Source organism: Solanum stenotomum, chromosome 8, assembly GCF_019186545.1.
Source record: "Solanum stenotomum isolate F172 chromosome 8, ASM1918654v1, whole genome shotgun sequence".
Taxonomy (NCBI): Eukaryota; Viridiplantae; Streptophyta; class Magnoliopsida; order Solanales; family Solanaceae; genus Solanum; species Solanum stenotomum.
The window spans coordinates 59376679-59383286 of NC_064289.1; the positions used below are offsets into that span (position 1 = coordinate 59376679).

Here is a 6608-nt window from a genome sequence, read left to right on the forward strand (position 1 = left end):
AGGGGGGTCCCTCTTTCCAACCCTTTTAACAATTAATAGGAGTGTTTCTATATTTAAACTCTCCTATTTTTCTTTCCACCACCGATGAGGGACAAATGTCTTTTCAATGTCTTTTCAATAAAGCATAAGAGGACTTTTCAAGTTCTCAACTTTTCAAGTTCCCAACTTTTTCCAAGTTCCTCTTTCATCTTCCCTCAATTTCCCATTAACTCTTGCTACATACCCAACAATACCATCATCACAAACATGTGAAAACTCTCAGGTAATAAAGTTACTGAGAAATTCCAATGCAGCAAAGAGTTTGAATTGTGTTGCAGCATGGTGGAATTCAAGTGCACCAAGAATCAGCCATCGATAAACATTTGGAGTTGAAGGCTGCTGTATGTTATGATCAAGATGTTCAAATAGGTTCTTCTATACAACATTCTTCATCCTAGTTAATTCTTTTTGAATTTTGGATAGACTCTCATTTTAATCACTAATATTCTTCTAACCGTGGCTTCTTTTCTGAAGGTGGCAACTTTAAGTCCATTAAGTATAGGATTGATGAGCTTTGGTAGAAATCGAAAAAATAACTTAATGAGGTGAAGTTTGAGCAGTCACCAGATGGTGGTTCCAACTCTAAGGTGACAAGCACATACTATGCGGAGGGCGATTTCAAGATCAATGTAGAAGTATAGTAGAAGCCTGATGCATATGGTTAGTGTTCTGAGAAATGCTATTCTATCCTTTGTTGTGTTGCTTTGGAAGTGTCAATAAGAATCACGTTAATAAGTATTGCTATTGTTCAACTCTCTGCTATGATGGAAAAGAAAACAAAAGGTTCTATGTGAAAGTTATCTTATATCTCTGTTTTTGTAAATCTCTCAAGAAATACCATCATCACAAACATGTGAAAACTCTTCAGGCAATGATCATGAAGTGGGATATTCATGTGCAATGAGTTTGAATGCATAATGCACGTGCACGAAGAATCACCATCGATAAGCATTTGGAGTTGAGAGGCTGCTCTATCTAATGATCAAGATGTTCAAATAGGTTTGGCCTTGTTTGGAACAGTAAGTGGTTTTAAAAATCCTCTGTGAATGAAGGATGTGCTATCTCAACTTTGTTGTAGGTTAAATCATGCATCCATTGGTGCTAGATTCCCATTTAAATTGTGACTTCGTTTCTGCGGAAGTTATGTTGTTTCCAAGTTTTGGGTTCCGTTTATACATCTGGTCCACCATAGACTCACGTATTTCTTGTGACTGCAGGTGATAGATTATGTTGAAGATATCCGTCTTGAGGAGATGGCCAACTATTGTAAGGACCTTACCTTATCAGGGAATTTCCTTATGTGCAAGAACCAGATGTATCCTTGATGGAGAGAGGCCTTGTTGCTATCTCAGCTGGCTCCACTCGGTTCTATACTTCTGCTGCCAAATGACAAATGCCGCCTTGGTTGCTATTGCAAGGAACCGTCCTAACTTGATCCAATTTCGTTTGTGTTTACTCAAGCCTCAAACTTCTGATTACCTAACCCCTGAAAAGCTCAATGCTGGTTTTGGGGCCATCCTCCATCACTGCAAGGGATTGCAGCCACTTTCCATTTCTGGCCTTCTTATGGATCATGTGTTTCATTACATCGGGGCCCATTCTAAGGTGGAAACCAGAGACTGCCCTTCGGCAACGACAAGGCTCTGTTGGTCAATGCTGCAAGGCTGGAGACGATGCGATATCTTTGGATGTCTTCTTGTTCAGTAAGTTATGGAGCATGTGAGCTGCAAGATGAGAGCGGTCATCTGGATACAAGGCTAGAAAGTTGCCCTGTCGAGAAACTCTACGTATACAGGACAGTGGCAGGACGGAGGTTCGACATGCCTGATTTTGTTTGGACCGTGGACGGAGATTCATCAGAATCAACGTCATATAGAACAGGGAATTGCTCCATGGCCCCTGTATAGGAAAAACTGCAGGTATTAGTTCTACATTGATCTTTCTCCACACTTTTTTGCTCGATCCCCTTGCATAGTTTTAGCGTGCTGGTTGTAGTCAACGGAAGATGGGAGCTAAAGGTTATTGGAGAAGGCTTTTGAAGCTCATACACCATCAATTTCGCCCTTGACTGAGGGATTAGTAGTAACAAATACTATTATGTTTTTTGATGGGTAATATTATGAGCATGTTCAATTTGTGTTGAAAAGTGATTCAAAACAAAGTAGGAACACGTACATTAGGACATGGATAGTTTGGTTGAACTAGTCTTCTGCATTCTGTTAGGTAGTTTCCTAGTGTTGCTGAAATAGTGTTTTAGTGGGGTTATAGGACCTATATTTTAGGATTAGTTATTTATCACTTAGCCTATATATCATGTGGGCATATTTTGTTATTTTGTAACTTCCAATTAATCATAAATTGAAAGAAGTCGCAGTTTTCCTTCTCTTTTTTATTGTTTCCAGATTTCTCTGTACTTCTTCTCCAACAAATTGCTCCTCTGATGAAAATAGTGTTGTCATGTACTCTTTTTGAAGACTAATTACATTATGAAATTGGAATTCAATCTGTTGGAACTTTCTAGCAATAAACAAGCACAATATATTGAAATTTGAAAAAAAAGATGTATTTGGGAGAAAGTTGAAAAATGTTATTTGAGTATTGGAGTGATATTTGGACATGAATATAACTTCAGGGTGTGTCTTAGTTGGTCAATGAAGCGGTTGAGAAATGAGAACTATTGATTTTTTGTGAGTGATTCCAAGTGAAAAACAAGTATTTGGACATGAATATAACTTTTGATCTCAACAGGGAAATATTGATTTTTTGTGAGTGATTCCAAGTGAAAAACAAGTATTTGGAGTTTTCTGAATTTTGGAATATTCTAGTTAAATTTGGGCGGAGAATTGTAACAATTCATGTCCATATATGATGTCAGAATACAACTCCAAAAAATCCAGTGAAAATTACATTGTTCTTCGTACATTACATATAAGTGTTATAATTCAAGCATATATTGAGATAAGCAAATTTCAGCCCCAAAAACAACTTTTTACAATATTCTGGAGAAAAAGTAAATCAAATTGATGATGGAAAAAATATCAAAGTCCTAACTGAACTATTTGTGATCCTTTTACTACATTATACTTGTATAAAAATTGGCTAGATTCCTTCCAACTCTGCTTCTAACTTTCAACTTTTGATGTATACAAGTAGACGCTTAAATTTGTATAAAATTAAACAAGTAGACACATATATGTCAATCCGCATCCTACGTGGCGTACTACATGATCCAAATTTAAGTGTCAACTTATGCATATCAAAAATTGGAGGGCAAAAATATATCTACAATCTGTTCAACAAAAGTCTCAACTGAACTGTTTAGGGGTTGCTTTTTATTTTTTAACCCTCTCCGATGAACTCTCACCTTTTTTTAAGATTGAATGTAGAAGGTACTTACCATCTAAGTAACCACTCTTTAGTAGATGTACTCTCACCTTTGTTGTTGTTGTGTTTTCTAGTGAAAATTGCCAATGTCTATAATGTGTTTGATGAAAGTCACACATGAACTTTTATAAAATTGCAACCATTTTTTTTTTCTTCTTTCATTTTCAACAATTGGCTCTGCTTGTATTAGATTACAATTTACAGGTCAAGACAAGAGACTGCAAATAACTGATTAAAAAAGACTATGAATTGTATTTTAATATATCATTCTTCATACCCATGAGCATCTAAAAGCATTCAGACAAAGCAGCAGAATTGTATATTATTAATAATCTTGGAATTGCCTTTACATTAAAAATATGTATAACTTCCCAAGATCTAGATCCAGCTATTTCTATTGTTGACCTTTAAACTTAACAAAATCATTTTGCTCCCATACTTAGCTTACTCACTTTGTCACTGTTCAACTTTATATCTCAAACAACAGATTCATATTGCTAAACTTCAGACTGTGATAAGGTAAGATCTATCTTCAAAGTCTCAAGTTTCTACCAGGGATTTCATTTTTCATTACGACTCTAAAGATATAACAGAAAAAAATTTCTCTTCTTTTGATCATGTTCTTATACAATTTTGCTGCAGAGAAACCAAATATACTGTTCAATATTCTGATTCTTGTAGTGGAAATGGATCTACACTCAATGTTATATAAAATGGCAACCACTTGTTTTTTTTTTCAACAGATTCCATCCAGCTCTCAATATTTGTACGTTTGGTGATGTCGATGAATTCCATCCAACACTGAGCACTTTAGGTATTTGAAAGACCTGAGAAGTCGATGAATTATATTTTAATAATCTTGGAAATTCTAAATCTAGATCTAGCTATTTGATTCGTCTTTCAACCTATTACTTCAACCTGTCCAACAAAAATATGTCAAAAAGTATGATTATGCTTAAAGTCTCTTCATAAGAGGTCTCGGGTGTGGTGGGATGAATGAGAATTCGGACTTTAATTTGAGTTGGTGATTCAATGCAATGGTTCTCCTAGCGGGTTGTGGCTTGCTAGGTGTTAGTCCTAGCTTTGGAATTTGGGTAGTGACATGATCCCCACCATAGTCATTAGGTCAATAATATGCAGCCACGGTAGACACAAAAGATTTGGAGTGTTTAGAATCCTTCATTCTTAATCAGAGGTGCATTTGCCACTGTTGAATTCACATAATACCAAAAAAGATATGCAATGTTACAATTAAATCGTAGGACAACATCATCTAGATTCACAAGCTAACATTAATCTCCACAATCCTAAATGAACTTGTAATATGAATATTAGGTATGTTATTCTATCCAACCGACATATTAATTTTATACATGAATAACTTTTTTCTTATCCACCTACCAAACGTTGTATTAATTATATACATGAATAACTTTTTTCTTTTCCACCTACCAAACGTCGTATAAGTCATACGGACTCTAATACATGGATAAAACTTGTTTTATACAACTACCAAATGACCATTAATTATAGCATATTGGATTTTGCTTCTAGCATGGTTGCCTCTTTATGCTTTTTGAAACATGCAATATAAGAACCTTTACCTAAGAAATTATTAGAATGTCCAACAAACAAAATAGTGTCAAATAAAATAAAACAGAGGAAGTGATATAAAGTGAGCAGAATATTGAAAGTTTGATTAATTTTCTTATCTTTTTCCTTTGTGGCAGACAAGTGAGTCCCCATTGTAATTCAATCATGCTTTTGCTTTCTTAACTTTTTGGAATAATACTATGCATCATATTTGGTCTTAATTATTCCTCTGTTTATTTCCAGAATTTTGAGCTCTATACATCTAATAACAAAGCAAGCAGAGGATATATAGTTTCATCAACTAAAAAGGTTAGTCAACTCATCTAATATTTGCTACTCTCATCTCTATTGAAGTAAAATTATGGAAAAGTAAAAGTGATGTAAGAAAAATGAAAGAACTTTGGTAGGTTAGTTGGATCGCACAAAGAGAGAGGTAAACAAAATGCAGGAGAAAGAGAGAGGGCTAAATACTTACTCACACCACCGATTTACAACAAATCAATAGATGCACGACACTATCACTTCATTGTGGTTAGTTAATGTATACTTTCACCTCATTAAATTATTACTTACCCATGATAAGTTGTATTAGTTTGGTATTAATATCCAGTGCGGATGAATTCTTACCGGGTGAGAGGGAGGGGTTTGGAGAGCGCAGAGTGAATAGAAGCAGATCTTTTAGATTTTTTCTAAGATGATGAAAGATTCCCTTCACTAATGAAAATATATTACTATACACTATTGGAGATAGAAAGGTTTGGTACCAGTTGGTCCCGTTTCTGGATGAACCCCATTTTTACAAGTCATTTTCTTCAATTCAAATCGCAAGTGTACCTTTATCATCTTCCACTAATTAAGTCCTCCTCTTAAGTTCGTGTGAAAATAGTGAAATTGTTGATTATTCTTGTCATTTCATCTTCTTTCTCCAGATAAAGTTTTATGTACCTTTTATGCATCAGGTCTTGAGAACTTGGAAAGGAAAAGTAGAATCATGGAAAAACGAAAAGATAATGAAGAAGCAAACAACTCATTGGTATGTTATTTGATAGAGTGAACTGTAAAGTATTGAACTGTAGATGTGTGGCTTTAAAAATTTGATATGTGTTATTTTGGCAGGTGTTATTTTCTGCTCTTTGCAAGGACATTGCCGTTGTTCTGGATATCCTAGAGAGATTAGAGAATGAGGAAAATCAAAAAGCTCTTGACAAAGATCAAGTTGAAAAGCTAAAATTGGAGCTGGCATTTATTTGTCTATACATCCAGCTTTCTTATTCCGATTTGGAGCAGTTTGAAGATATAATGACTAGAAAAAGACAAGAGATTGAGAATCTGCTTCAACCAATTTTGGATGATGATGGCAAAGACATCGGGTGTAAATATGCCCTTACTAGCCTCGCCGGTAATATGGATGACTGTATCAGCTTGTATCATCGTTCTTCTAAATCAGATGCCACCATGATGGATGAGCAATTGGACTTCCTCCTCTTGAATCTCTATCATCTATCCAAGCATCGTGCTGAAAAGATGTTTCCTGGAGTGACTCAATATGAGGTTCTTCAGAATGTATGTGGCAACATAAGAGATTTCCATGG

The 6608-nt window shown here is 35.2% G+C and overlaps 1 pseudogene; it reads left to right on the top strand.

The window, feature by feature from the left end:
- The window catches only part of LOC125873991 (protein TRANSPORT INHIBITOR RESPONSE 1-like), a 5396-nt pseudogene extending 3377 nt beyond the window's left edge, over positions 1–2019 (top strand).
- The last annotated feature ends 4589 nt before the right edge of the window (positions 2020–6608 follow it).